Source organism: Harpegnathos saltator, unplaced genomic scaffold (assembly GCF_003227715.2).
Source record: "Harpegnathos saltator strain DR-91 unplaced genomic scaffold, Hsal_v8.6 scaffold124, whole genome shotgun sequence".
In the NCBI taxonomy this organism is placed as follows: domain Eukaryota; kingdom Metazoa; phylum Arthropoda; class Insecta; order Hymenoptera; family Formicidae; genus Harpegnathos; species Harpegnathos saltator.
Genome location: NW_020229900.1, coordinates 132,991 through 148,108, shown reverse-complemented (window position 1 = coordinate 148,108; position 15,118 = coordinate 132,991). Strand labels below are relative to the sequence as shown.

The following is a 15,118-nucleotide window of genomic DNA, read 5'->3' as shown; positions in this document are numbered from 1 at the left end:
CTCGGTGTTTTCTTCAGCGTTTCGGAGGAAATACGTGAGACGATTATCGTCGGGCGGGTTAATTGGAATAAACCGACTAAGGATAAGTCGGGGAGTAATCGCTTCCCGACGTTACGATGCATTCTATTAATTAACGGCGTCTCAGCGTTGTGACGCTCGCTTAGCTGTGTGATTCTCGCCGTGCTCTCGCCGCACGTACACACACACACACACACACACACACGAACTTACGCGCGACGTGATAATTACGCAAGGTAATTTCATCCCGACGCCTGATGAGTAATACGAAAATCGCCCAGCGCCTCTCTCGGAGGCGCTATTATTTGAGCCGACACCGCGACAATGTTAATTCGCGCCCGACGATGGGTGTCTTAATTATCCCGGCTAATTGCTTTCCGATGTTTATGGAGCAGTAATAAGCCGTACGAGGGGGAAAAAATACGCCGACGTGTTGCGCACATAATGTAATCAGCGGTTACCAAGGAAGGAACGAACGAACGGACGATCGGTCAGTCGGCTAGAGGCGCGCTCGGAGAAAGCTGAAGTCGTCCTTAGGACGTCTGTGCAACATTATCAAGGCCGTTTTCCTCGAGTGGTGCCGCCGTCGACGAGGACGACGACGACGACGACGACGACGAGGAGGAGAACGACGATTCCGCCGCGGAACCGTTAACCCAATTATTTATTGATCGGCCGATCGAGTGAATCGCATTCCTCGGCGACGCGAGCGACGACGCAACAGTAGCGCAGGAGGGAAATAACAGGAAACGTAGCGGCATCGCACACAAGCCGCGATTGAAAATGATTGCCGTGCAATCGGCCGACCGCCGGCTCGGACTTTAGCATTTTTTCTTTCTTCAATCGTTCGTGCGGCCGTTCGATTTGCGAAACACGTCATTCGCCGCGACGTCGATTACCGCGTTCGTCCGCGCTTCGATACGAGTAATTCCCTAAGTGAATGCCGCATTAAGCGAGGCTTTCGAATTACGCGAGATATACTTTTCGATTTCGCTTCGCAGAGCTTCGCGGTGAAAACGCGCGGACGGATTGACCGCCGCGAGCGGACGCTTCTTCCTCTCTTTCTCTCCCTCTCTCTCTCTCTCTCTCTCTCTCTACCTCCCTCCTTCTTCCTCTTGAAAAACTTCCTCAGGCGGAGCGGAATAATCATCCGTCCGGTTGATTGTCCAATTTTACTTATTGTTCGAAACGACGCCTCCCCTCGTCCGCTGGTGACACCAAGGACGCGCGGCTCCATTCTTTTGTGATGCGACTAACCCAGTTGCGGGGGCTATCACGCGACGCGCAGCGTGGCGTGGCATGGTGTGTGTGTGTGCGAGAACAGGGTCGCGAAAAAAGGCGGAGACGCGGGAAAGCGATTAGAGAGAATCGCAAATACATTCCGAGGCCGTAATAGGCAACGGCTTGACGTAACAGCAGCTTTAACCCTTTGAGGCATGTATTTCTCAGAAAATCCGAATCACACATAAAAATGAATTTATATACGGGGGTTTCTGAGATCGCTGATGACGAATCCGTTATCAGATTTTCGGAATTCAAGATGGCGGATCCACAATGGCGGACGCAAAAATGAAAAGACGCGATAATTTCGGTGACAATGGGTATTGTGGGGTTTTTGGAGTCGCTGATCACGAATCCGTTACCAGATTTTCAACATTCAAGATGGCGGCCACAAATGTGAAAAATTAACTAACCGGAAGACAATGTCAGGTAAATATATTAGAATACCATGATCCGCCAACTTGAATCTGCAATCTTGAACAATGAGTTTTGAACCTCGGACTTGTAATCAGCGACCTTGAAAGCCAACCAAAGTACAATTTCAGCTAATCGTATAAAAGTTTTCCAGCTCAAAAATTAACCAGAGCACAATTTTAGCTAACTTTATGATACATTCTATGATCCACCATCTGGAATCCGCCATCTTGGCAAATGAATTTTAGAATGTGGACCTCAGATTCGTATTCAGCGAGCTCAACAACTAACCAGAGTACAATTTTAGCTAATTTAATAAAAATTCTATTAACCGCCATCTTGAATCCGCCAACTTGGAAAATTAATTTTGGAATTTGGACCTTAGATTCGTAATCAGCGACCCAAAAACCCCCAACTCTTGATTTTGAGCAAAAAATTCACTCACAATTCGTGGAAAATGATTTTTCAGCCTTTCATGTACGTTCCCATATCATATAACAAGCTGAAAAACGCAAAAAAACCTGATTGAAGAATCCCTCAAATATGAAAGATTTCATGAAAATGTGAGAATAAATAGGTGGTAAGTATACTTATTACGTAGCACTATGCCTCAGGCTCAGAGGGTTAATTGTCACCGAGACGCCGTTCCGCGAGCGGTGAACGTGCGACGAACGAACGAACGAACGAACGAACGAACGAACGAAGTCGCCAACGACCGAGCGACCTGCTGCCAGCGCTGACAACGGCCAGCGGTTGTAACGCGATAAGTCGTAACGAAGTCTTTTCCGAATTACCGGTGCGGGGTTTTGTAATTCTATCTTCTGTAACCCGAGCCGAGGGCGGCGGTAGATCCGGAAACGGCGACACCACGACCTATGCGCGGCTGTCTGCGCTCGACGCTAAACGTTTTCCCAAGATCGTACAATTTGTGCCGGTGGACGTCTCTCGCTTCTCGTACTCGGCAGATTATCATTCGACGTTCACGCGGCCACGGAGACGTCTCCCGCCGTCGTCGTCGGCTTCATCTCGCCGAAATCTCGCGGACGAGTCAGCGCAGTCAGCGGAGCGACGACGCGTCGACGTGCGCTGAGAATGATCCGCGCGAACGGCGCTCAACGTGACAAACTATCAATTACCATAGTTGGCACGTCGAGGCGTCTATTGAGAAGTCGTAGACCTCGACGTCGAAAGTCCCGACATGCACCGATAGAAACTCAAATGAAAGCTGCCGGGCGAAGGAGCGCGCGGCGCGAGGAGGCGGGAGAAGTCGCGCCTCGGCACGTATACACGTATACCTGTGTACAGCGCGATTGACTTTTATAACTGCCTGCCACGATGCAGCACAGCTCGGGCTGCCTTTTTGCGCCGCGTAGAAATCCCCCAGTCACGAGAAGATCGATCGTCGTCGATTCGCGATCGATCGCGCGCGCGCGCGCGCTCTCCCAAGCGAAGCTCGAGTGCCGAGCGGCAGCGGCGGCGGACAGCAAGAGACACCTGTGCGATTTCATTCGTGCATGTTTACGCCGATGAGACACCGAGAGAATCGCCGATTTTCACCGCGTTCCATTCGAACGGAGGGTGCGAAGGAGAGAGAAAGCAGGGACGAGACGAGAGAATACGGCGACGGCGAAGCTCGACCGACTTTGAGCGGGCCGCGCGGCGAAATTGCGCGTCCTATTCGCGATTTCGCGGCGGCAAAAAGCTGCGCAAATTCGCAGATGCGACTTTGGCCCGTTGGAACGTTGGAGTCCACTTTCGGTCCGCGCGAAAGCGGACGAGTTTCGTCTCGCGAAGAGAGAGAGAGAGAGAGAGAGAGAGAGAGAGAGTCGTGATACGCGACGCAAACATCATATCACGATCTATGACGAGTTCATTTCAATTCATATCAGCCGTTCGTTATCGGTGCAGCAAGCTCCCGCGCTTTTCTCCGGGGCTCGTTGAAGCGTGCAATCTCGAAAGCGGCGAGCAAGGGATCCGGCGTCGGGTGACCCATATATCCTAACAACGTTCCTCGCGTACAAGCGCTGACAGAGGAGAGCCGCCGCAAGAAAAAGTCCAGTTATCTCGGTACCGATATGTTAATTCAAAAGTAATAAGATATTTAGCGAGGCCTCCTTCCCGATCCGGTCTTGAGAGCCAGCCGTACGATGACTCGGTCAGGCGAGCCAGACGAATTTTAAATGGTGAAAGTCCAGCCGGAGAGCGATCACGCCCGAAAAGAAGCCTCATCCCGTCGCGTCGCGCGAAAGAGAGCCAGAGAGAGAGAGAGAGAGAGAGAGCCAGAGGGAGAGAGAGAGAGAGAGAGAGAGAGAGAGGGGGAGGGGCGGACAAGATGTACCTGCTGCGCGGGAACGAGGATTCATGTGTCGCGAGCGAAAATCGCGGAGAGGATCCGGCACGAAGCCGGAGAAACCCGCGATGTGCGCGCTGAGAAAAAATGTGTTCGGTATTTGTCACTGTAATCGCACCGTGAAAGTCGAGAACGATAGTCGAGAGTAGCATTTTTGTAACAAACATCTTTGTAATAAGCAATTGTAATAACAGTATTATTGATGATAACTATCAGACCGGCAAGAAAGTCATGTCGTCTTTTTTCTATGTAAATGAAAAGTGATCTTTTCACACAAAGCAAAAACTTTATTCTGTAATGTATTGCTCGTTTAATTCAATGACCTCTCGCCATTTGTTTGCTGGCTTCATGATTCCGGCCTCATAGAACTTCTGGTCCTTATCGGTGAAAAACTGATCCAAGTACCAAGCTTGACAGCCTCATCAGAATCGAATTCTTTCCCTTCAAGGAATTTTGCAAGGAATGAAATAAATGGTAATCTGATGGTGCAAGGTCAGGCGAATGTGGCGAGTGTGGTAACGCATCCCATCCAAGCTGCAACAATTTCTGGCGGGTGAGCAACGATGTATGTGCTCTAGCGTAGTCATGGTGAAAGACAACACCTTTACGACTCACCAGTTCTGGGCGCTTCTGGTTGATTGCTTCGTGTAATTTGTCCAATTGTGGACAGCACAATTCCGAATTAATCATTTGCTTACGTTTAGGCAGTTCAAAAAACACAATACCCTTGTAATCCCACCAAACAGATAGCAAAATCTTCCTTTGTTGAATGTCTGCTTTAGAAGTGCTTTGTAGCGGCTCATCATGTTCACTCCACGATCATTTTCGTTCCACATTATCGTAAACGATTCATTTTTCATCGCTAGTTGACATTCGTTTAAAAAACGGATCGTTTTGCTCATGTTTCAGGAGAGAATCGCTGATATTGATGTGCTTGGTGAGATGAATTTCTTTGAGCTCGTGTGGAATCCAATTATCGAGTTTGTTGACGTATTCAAGTTGTTTTAAATGGTTTTCAATGCTCGTATGTGATAAGCTTAGCTTCTCAGCGATCTCCCGTGTCATATAATGGCGGTTGGATTCAAGCAATGCTTTTATTTTGTCGTCATCGACCTCAGTTGGCCGGCCTGACCGTGGTGCATCTTTCGCAGAAAAATCTCCTATGCTTCAACAAAAATGAACAAGCCAACGCTGACGCCCGGCGTTCTGTTAAGGATTCCTCACCATACACATAACTTTTGACGGGCTTGCACAGCGTTCCTTCCTTTTTGGGAAAAAACTGAAATATGGTGGAAATGCTCGTTTTGATTTTTCATCTTTAACTCAATACCAAACAAACAATTCTTTACCAAATGACGTACTTTTTTTTTTTTTAAAGAAAGCTTGAAATGTCAGCCGTCAAATGATATAAAGGGCATAGGATTTGAAGTGAAGTTAGTTGCGTTTAATGACAAGTAAGCTATCCGTAAAAACAACATGATTTTGTTGCCAACCTGATATATGCGCGTATTGAACAACAAGAGGATGTAGTTATGGCCACACGGAGCTACAATTTTAGTAAAACACCTGCAATCTATTCATCGAAGAAGTAGAAGAGAAATAAAAAATCTTATGAATTAAAAAAATCTGAAAGAATATATATAATAAGAGGAAGGAAAATAGTGTATAGAACGGAGAAAAGATGTAGAAAAATATAGATGAGTAAGATATAATTAACCCTTTCGATACTGCCGGTGACTACACCCACCCATCGTCGAAATTGTATTATTAAACAATTTTTTAAATCTGAATAATTAAAAATATATTACATTGTAATATCTCATCCTTTATGAACAATTTATCTGTAATTTACATTATTTTACCGAATGTCAAATGTTATACCCACTCCACGGTAAATGTACGTTGTAACTGGCCCGTACAATAGAATCTTATTCGCGACTCGAGTATCCTTATAGCGGAAGCATATTCGCGAACGACTTAGCCGTATCGAAAGGATTAAGGAATCTGTTTAAAACGCAAAAATTAGGTATAGGATAGGATAACAGCAAAATAGGCCGATTAAAGAAGATAAAGAAATAATAATATGCTGAGATGTTAAGGTAAAATATAAAAATCTTTCTCTGGTCATATACAGTTTGTAAAGTAAGAGCGTGTACGGCATAAATGGCAGTTGGCTTCAAATATCGTCCTAATTTTTTCTTAGCCGTATTGTGAGACATATCTCAAGCACAAGCTTCGAGGAAAAAGAGTGTGCACTTTGAAGCAGCTGACACGACAAATTCGTCTCATTTGGAGGTCTTTACCGAACGAATACGCAGTCAACTTAGTGGAAAGTATGCCTCGGAGATGCCAGGCAATTATCAATGCCGGTGGTGTGATTAGACTCATTATTAATGGTATAGCATTCTTCTTCTCATGGAGTACAACAAATCCATGTACTTAAAAATCATTAAAAATAAATTTTTCTACACATTAACCCGTACACGCTCTTACTTTACATACTGTATGTAGAACTTATGTAGAATAGAGATGTGCGAATCAAGAATTTTTATGTCGAATCGAATCGAATCGAATCTCATTTTAAAAATTTGAATTCGTATTCGAATCGAATCGAATCTATGAAATTTCACTCGAATTCGAATCGAAGCGAATGAAATCGAATCGAATCATTAAAAAATTTAACATGACTATTAAACATGCAAATAACGACGGAAGATTTTAATATGAAAGGGAATATTGATATTGTAATATCATCTTAAAGTAAAATATACATTTAAAAATTCAAAGTAATTTATAATTAAGTTATTAATTATAAGTTAAGTTAATTACAAGTTAAAGGTTGAAAAATACAGGCCCAGATGGCCCGTATGTTTGTAGCTGATGCACGCAAACGATAATGTATTGGGTGAGTGCAAAAGTTCGTGCGGAGTTTGTGAGTAAAAGTCACACAGTGATTAGGCAAACAAAAATCTTTATTCAATCAATGATATATTCTCCATCGTTTTCTATAATCTTTTTCCAACGTTCTGGCAGCATACGGATGCCTCGATCATAAAAACTGCGCGGTTTAGATTCGAAGAACGAAGAGACGCCGTTTTTTAAGGCCTCCAAAGAGTCAAAGTTTTTTCCATTTAAATAATTTTGCAATGACCGGAACAAGTGATAGTCAGATGGTGCGATATCAGGAGAATACGGTGGATGCGTTAAGACATCCCATTTCAAGCTCTTCAGTTTGCACAGCGTCTTTTTCGAAACGTGTGGTCTGGCGTTGTCGTGATAAAAGACGACTCTCTTGCGATTTGACAAAATCGGACGTTTCTCTTTTATTTCTCGATTCAGATTGGTTAATTGGCGACAGTACTTGTCCGAATCAATCGTTTCGCCAGCGGGGAGAAGCTCGAAATAGATTATGCCCTTGCAATCCCACCAAACAGAGAGCATCATCTTCATCGGGTGCAAAACTGGCCTTTGGCATTGCGTCACCATGCTCACCTGATTGTTTCCATGTCCGTTTGCGCTGAACATTGTTGTAGAGGACCCATTTCTCATCGCCCGTCACTAGTCGATCCAAAAACGACTCGTTATTGAGCCGCACGAGTAAAGAAATGGCTGCAGAAATTCGCTTGATTTTGTTCTTCTCGGTCAGCAAATGGGGCACCCATATATCGAGCTTCAAATTGAATCCCATCTTTTTTAAACGCCGAAAAGCGGTTGATCGGTCAACGTTTAGTGCTGTAGCAACTTCTTCTGTTGAAATTCGCGGATTATTGAGCACTAAAGTACGCAAAACATCGTCATCAATCAGAAGGTCGACCAGAGCGTGGCTCGTCTTCAAGGTTAAATTCTCCGCGCCGAAATTTAGCAAACCATTTTTCCACAGTTCGTTTAGCTGGTGCTTCATCCTGATAAACATCCTGAATGTTTTTTACGGCTGCGGCAACGTTTATTCCCTTCCGAAACTCGTAAAGCATAACATGCCGTAAATGCACCTTATCGATACTCATTTTTAAAGTGATATTTCTCGAAGCAGTTTGTATGAAAACAAATGATTTTTTTTTAATAACAGCTGAAGACGTCACCTTTCCAACGTTATATAATATGTAGATGGAAGTATTAATGACAACACTTTACGACGCTTATAACTCCATCTATTGAAACTCCGCACGAACTTTTGCACTCACCCAATACTTGATTCCTATTCGAATTATTCGGATTCGAATCATAGGGATTCGGATTCGAATCGAATTGAATTACATTAGAGTCGATTCGAATTCGAATAGTTCGCACATTTCTAATGTAGAACATATGTAGAATAGGATAATGTAAAGGAAACGAACGTGAGGAAAGAATAAATGAATGAATGAGGTTAAGGTTATATTGTAAACCAAGTCCCTTTTTGCCTGTGAATTAGCTGAAGAATAAATATATACAATACAATACAATCTTTTTCTCTCTCAACGTGGTCGCGTCGACGACTTGTTAATCTGAGAGACGACGACGTAGTCGCTGTTTCCCAGAGACCAGTGAATGAACCGACCGAGAGTCGCCGCGCCGCGCCGCGCCGCGAAGTTTGCCCTCTGCTCGCGATCGAGCTCGGTCTCGGACGAACAATAATCGCGCGCAAACACAGTCGTCGTTATGCGTCGTGTCAAACACTTGTCCCCGCGGTTCAAAAGCCGCGGACAAAGCTCGCTCGCTCCCGGGAGACCGATCGCGATTCGAGAGACGTCTCTGGTCGCGCATTCACACACGCCGACCTGCGCTCGGCAAAGCGCGCTCGGCGGCGAAGCTGCAGGTGCAACGGTCCCGTGTGACGTCGGGGCGCCCATTGTTCGACACGGTGGTGGCAGAAGCGCCGATCCCCCTGCATGTAGCGCTACGACTGCGCGCAGCGCAGCTCGTTTTACGAGCCTTTCTTCTAGCCGGGGAATTCTTTTTCGGCCGAACGGTCGTTCCTGCCTCTCGGCGCCGAGCGAGGCGCGCTGCAAATGGCAGAACGTGCGCATACAACGGGCCGGCTCTGTAACGGCTGTAGAAACATAGATCGAACACGGCGGCGGCTCCACTATGATGAACGAGAAAGAGAAAGAGAGAGAGAGAGAGAGAGAGAGAGAGAGAGAGAGAGAGAGAGAGAGAGAGAGAGAGAGAGAGAGAGAGAACTCGTCTCGAAAGAGAATGAGATCGCCTCTTACGCGTCTCGCAGTCGCATTCGCTCGCCTCGCCATTGTCGTTTATGTGAATCTGCTTCGTGTCCGAAGTCGCACGTTTACGTAACCGAGCGATTAATCTCGATGGGATGATCCGCCTGGTTCCAGGTAGTTTCTCTCCCTGAAGAGAAGTTGATGAGACGTCGCACAGTGGGGCCAGATGACATTCTTTGGTTGAAAATTCTCTAGAGACCTGAATTTCCAACCGATCATCGACACCAATGGTTGAGGTGGATCCTGTATAAATTCCGAAGAGATCTGTCTTGCCAAAATAAAAAAAAAATTTTGTTCTCGAATTACTAGCCGCAAAAGAGGAATAATTATCGTTAAACGCGAGAAACTTGTGAAATACTCATTATTCGACACTTATTTCTATCTAATTTAAGCGTATTCAGTGGATTGAAACTATGAAACCATTTAACAGACATCTCGAGATTTATCGATCTTGAAACAGAAACCCATCAACCTAAAACTCATATTCCCAAAATACAAAAACATCAAATATAGACCCGTTAAGTACTGTAAAATCGAGGGATTTTGAGTCTTAAGCCCATCAACCTAGGAATCTATCAATCCGAGAACTTTTTAGCTCGTGAGTACATGAAGTCGTATATATTAAGAGCCCCAAATAGTCCAAGAACCCAATCTAGCCATACCTCGAGAACCTAATAATACTCGACGTTGAATATTCAGCTATCAGATTAGGGTTGGATGTTTTGTTCAATGTTCTCCATGTTTTTACTTATTGGGTCCATATGGCTTAATTCTTTTTTAATGTGGGCTGAAATGATGAGCTTTGAAATTCTGAGTTTTCTAAAAAGTGATTATAAGTTCTGGGGTCTTGTTTTTAGTATCCATATTCAGTATTTAGCATCCATAGGCTCGAACCCATTGAGGTAGAACCCAAGACACTGTACTTCAAATGACAAACTTTTAAGACAAGCCCTAAACCCATGAACCCTGAATCGATAATTTTTTCAAAATTTCGACTAGACAGATCTCTTTGGAATTTATTCAGGATCAACTTCATCGATGATCGGTTGGAAGCTCAGGTCTCTAGAGAATTTTCAACCAAAAAATGTCATCTGGCCCTACTGTGCGTCGGGAACAAACGCACAGTGGTCGCGGTACCAAGCCAGTGGCAACCAAATCGAATCCACCTCTACATTGCGAGAGCCCAAGATATATCAGGATGATCCGCGTCTCCTCGCCCCCGCCCCGCCATCCCGTTGCGCCATTCAGCGGCGACTTGATCGATCGTTTTCATTACGTCGCCTAGAGTATGAATAGCAGTAAAATATTAGAGATTCCGAGCCGCTGGTTAGCCGGCCGCGCTAAGCCGGTTTAGCAACCGGCCGGGGAAACGAAGACAGTCCGCAGGGCTGCCCTATCGGAGAAGACGATTAAATTACATAAATGTGCACTCCGGCTCGGCGCAATGTAGCTTGTACGCGCCGATGCATCTCATTGCGAGGTGTCGTGCGTCAAACGGTACTTCCCCGTCGGGTGTTGCGAGAAGCCCGGCTCCTCCGCTCGTAATTCCCCTCGGTGCGCCCTTGTTAATCTAACTCGTCCATTTAACTAAACTCGACACCTGTCGCGACCTTGCCCGGAGACACTTAATTAAGCCTATCTCGCGGCGCGCGCTCGCCCGCCGCGGAATCTCGTCTCGCGAAGCGACTCGAAGACGGTTCGATCTCTCTGTCCCTCTTTGCCTCTTCTCTTCCTCCTCGCTCTCGGCGGTCTCTCTTTCGCGACTGACTAATGACACCAGGCGACCGATACGCCAAGTCGTAACGGGACATTCGCTTCTTTCGGCGCGAGGGGAACATCCGTCCGTCCGTCCGTCCGTCCGTCGCGAAACCGCGACGGGAGGAGGAGGAGAAGGAGGAGAAGGAGGAGGCGTGAAACTTTTACCGGCGGGACATTTATGAGTGTTAACGCGAGTGCGATCCGGGAGAAAGAAATCCGCGGACCGAGGTCCGCGGAGTTCCGGGCCCGGACCAATGCGCGCTGCCGGCCCCGGAGAGGCGCGTTGTGTGTGCGTTTGCAGCCGGTTCGACTGCATTTCGTGACGACGCGCGTACTCTTTCTCGCGCACACACACACACACACGCACACACACACACACATACACAAGCACGTCCACATATCTGCGTACACAAATGAGCAGACGTGCGAGAGATCCCGAATCTCTCCGTCGCGTCTTGGTCGTTTCGATCGGGCCAGACGCGAGCGGCTCGTCACCAGCCGGGGCGAGGGGGGAGAGGATCGTACGCGAAATATATGTGGAAATCGATCGGCTCGTCGGCAGCGAGATTTCCCTCAGATTGCCTGGTATTTTTATTACCTGGAAGCGGAGGAATTGCTGCGACGGCGACGTCGCGCGATTGATTCCCTCCACTTGTCAATTAGTCAACTTTGATACTCCTGAGCGCGATGTTTGCCCTCCGCTCTCCTCTCGAGCAACAGCGCGTGGGACTGCGAGAGTCTTTTCCCCGCGGCCGGAGAGCCGCGCGGGACGTCGAGATTCCAGCACGGATACAGCCACTCACGTACAGACGGACATATTCGTTCCCAGCATTAGGCTAACGCGCCTTTCGATCACAGGCGACGAGCACGTCCGTTCGTCCGTCCGTCCGTCCGTTCGTCCGTTCGTCCGCCTGCCCTAACGTTCCCTTCTCGGACACGCCTGGAATCACAATTTCAAGTACCTCGGCCGATCTCTCTCGGTCGTAACCTACGCGCGGAATAGCCGAGAGGCGTCTTCCTAGTCGATCGCGTACTCGAGGACGCTTTATAAAGCCCGCTGCGTCGCGGTCGCTCGGCGACGCGTCGCATGCTCTCAACGGCGATTATATTAATCGATAACGCTGAACTAGGAAAGGCGTACATAGGGGCGGCTTGCGCAACGGGACCTCTTGCGCCATATGGCGGACGGCGCGGCGAAAATATCCGGCTCTTTTCGAACATAATCGTGTACTTTAATCTGCCCGGTGTGTGTAATAACCATTTAGCCATTAGCGCGCGAGTTCGCAGATCCTTCGCCTTGATGCGCCGAGCTGCTTAAAGGTCGGAATATCACGGCGACCGAGTGGATCGATCTCGCTAAGTATCCATCGGCTTCGCTTTTTCAAGAGGTCCCTCGCCGCGCTCTTTGGTCGGACGGAGGATCACGACGTTGCAGAAGAGGACATCGCGACGACGAGCGTTGGTTGTTATTGTTAATTGCGGTGCGCGCGGGGGAGAGGGGGCGGGGAGGGGAAATCGAGCGAGCTCGCGCGGACGTTTACGGAAATGGCGATGTTATTTACGCGTTCGTATTTCGTGTCTCGTATTTCTCTCTCGGCGGGCAAGGAGCGAGCTTGCAGCCGCACCGCGCATTCAAATCACCGGTCAGTGCTCCGCTTGGTTATCTGCAGCCTCTCAGCTGCAAGCGACGATCGTGCTTGCCGCATATTCGTAGCGGAAACCTTAATGCAAACGCTTCGCGAGGGACTCGCTCGCTCGCTCCCTGCCGGATCGCAATTACGCGCGAGGATTAACGCGCGCTCCTTCGTGGTTAAACGACCCGGAGCCGAGCCGTAACGACGATCGTCTCCAAAACAAACGCGCCCGAGCTTTTCGAGACAGCGGCGGGGGATTTCCGCCGATTCTCGCGCGCGGATATTCCGCAAAGCGTAACGCAAATCCACGACATTTTTAACGTTTCGGTCGCTCGACATCCTGTTACGTGACCATTGTGAAAAGTGACTGGCACTGACAGACGTGCGTTTGGCGGGACAGCTTCGTATTATGATAAAACGCAAGCCCGTAAAAGTTTACAATTCCATCTTTTCTGAAGCGGAATTTAGACTCGAGCTACCTTGAATTTTGTTTTTTTATCGGGCGATGGCTACTCGCGCGCTTAAACAGCCAGCGAATTTCCGTTGACTACTTCCATTACTTTTTCTTCATTAATCTTATCAAACCGTTCACATTATCCGCATTATCTGAACGCAACACAATTTTCTCGACTCTGGAGAGCACTCCTGAAGGACAAATTCGATTTATTAGCATCTTATAGAATTTTCCCTTCAAGTCGACTTATTCGAATCTTGTAGAATTTTCCCTTTTCTCAGTTTGCAAAGGCCGAAATATAATTTGGAAGGGATGGGGCGGAAGTACCTTTCCAGTGAAATGTGTTTTAGGAAAGAAGGTGAAACTTTAGAATAGGGCCTCTTCCGAATTTTGATATATTTTTGCTGGACTTATTGGACAAAAGTCTTTGTTGTAACTACGACAATGATAATCAATGGCGGGAGCCTGAAGAAAATGTTACCGACCTATTTTTTTCAAGTTTTTTCGGATCTTATGAAACTCTGAAGGAAAAATGCGCTAAATTTAAACTATTGAGTAAAGGTATAAAAAACTCAATGAACTTTAACAAACCAAAGACATAATCTATATTCTCCGCTGTAATTTAGACTTTATAATATAAATTTGTGCTTTTGATTAAAGCAGAGCATGGGTTGTGAATAATGCTCTGCTTTATTTTGCTTGTAATTTATGATACGTCCTACCTTGCGTATCTTACTAATCTTGTCAGTATCCATTTTTAGTATATCGTAGACTCATCTGTTTAATAAGGCGAAAGATTCGAGTAACAACCGCGAACAATATTTAATCAGTATAAAATCGATATTTAAAATTTTAAATATATGGAATAAAATTTTCATATTTTTTCCTATAAAGATCTTAGCCCCCCTCCCACCTCCCTTAATAATATATGTAAAACTTTGTATATGTGTTCTTTTACAGCTAGTTTTGTAAATTATTTTGTAAATTACTGAACAAGAAAATGTAGTTTTTAGTATAACAGTACTTCTAAATATTTATCAAAAAAATTGTTCAGAAAATAAGTGGGTAACATTTTCTTCGGACTCCCCCGATTGATTATCACTGTCGGACTCACAACAAAGATCTTTACCATGAGAGTAGCAAATAAATATTAAAATTCGGAAAAGGCTCTATTCTAAAGTTTTACCGAAAGGAATTTTTTCTTTGCTGATCACATTTTTGTACAGAGCTGTCGAACAGCTGCGCTCTTCGAACTCGAGATAAGCAGGTTGTCCTGGACACGAGACTCACCCTTGCAGGCGTTCCTAGTTCCCCATAGCACACCGACAAACACGAATGATTTGCCGTCTCACTGTAACGTACGCGGGCACGTTGCAATCCCAAAATCGTGCACGTGATCGATGCACTCGCGAGCGATCGGCGAGACGAGAGACGAGGTGGAGCGTGAGTATAAGCGAGAGATGTACGACGCGAAGCGACGAAGATCGCTGCGAAGATTCGCGGAGAGCCGTTCAAACGGACGAAGGGAACGCGGGAAATCGCGAACTGCCGAGACACCAACTGCCAGCGCGCGATCCACTTCCCCTACGACGGACGCGGACTTTGGAGCTTCTGGAGTCCGTCCTGGCCGTTCGCTCTCTCGGTGCGAAGGACTCGCAGGTCTTTGCGCCTGCGTAACCCCTCTACCCGCTTGACAGGATGATAGGTGGGGAAGAACGACCGGCAACCCCCTTTCCACGGACTTGCTCCTTTTCGCGGGTGCCGATGTTTATCGCATGTGTGTGTGTGTGTGTGTGTGTGTGTGTGTGTACGCGCGCGCGCGTGTGTGTTGTATATGCTTGAGTACGTTTGCTCGCTTGTGCCTGAACACCGGCGGTGTTCACCTGCGGCTGAACCTGCTCAGGTGGCAGCACCTCGTGCGCCCGACGATAGGCCGAGGAATGAGGGAAGTCTCGAGCAAGGTGCATCGGTTTACCTGCGGCTGAGCCGATATCAATATTCATCGGCC

The 15,118-nt window shown here is 46.8% G+C and overlaps 1 protein-coding gene across 3 annotated transcripts in view; it reads right to left on the bottom strand.

The window, feature by feature from the left end:
• Positions 1-14,737, bottom strand: part of LOC105190860 (titin) — a 61,424-nt gene extending 46,687 nt beyond the window's left edge. Inside the window, exon 1 of one of the 3 annotated variants that reach the window (XM_025306304.1) lies at positions 14,401-14,737. The gene's annotated coding sequence lies outside the window, so the exon portion shown is untranslated. Of the gene's footprint in view, positions 1-11,620; positions 11,870-14,400 lie in introns of those variants that run through there. The other 2 variants (XM_011153846.3, XM_025306313.1) reach the window with 2 other exon arrangements.
• Positions 14,738-15,118: the final 381 nt, after the last annotated feature.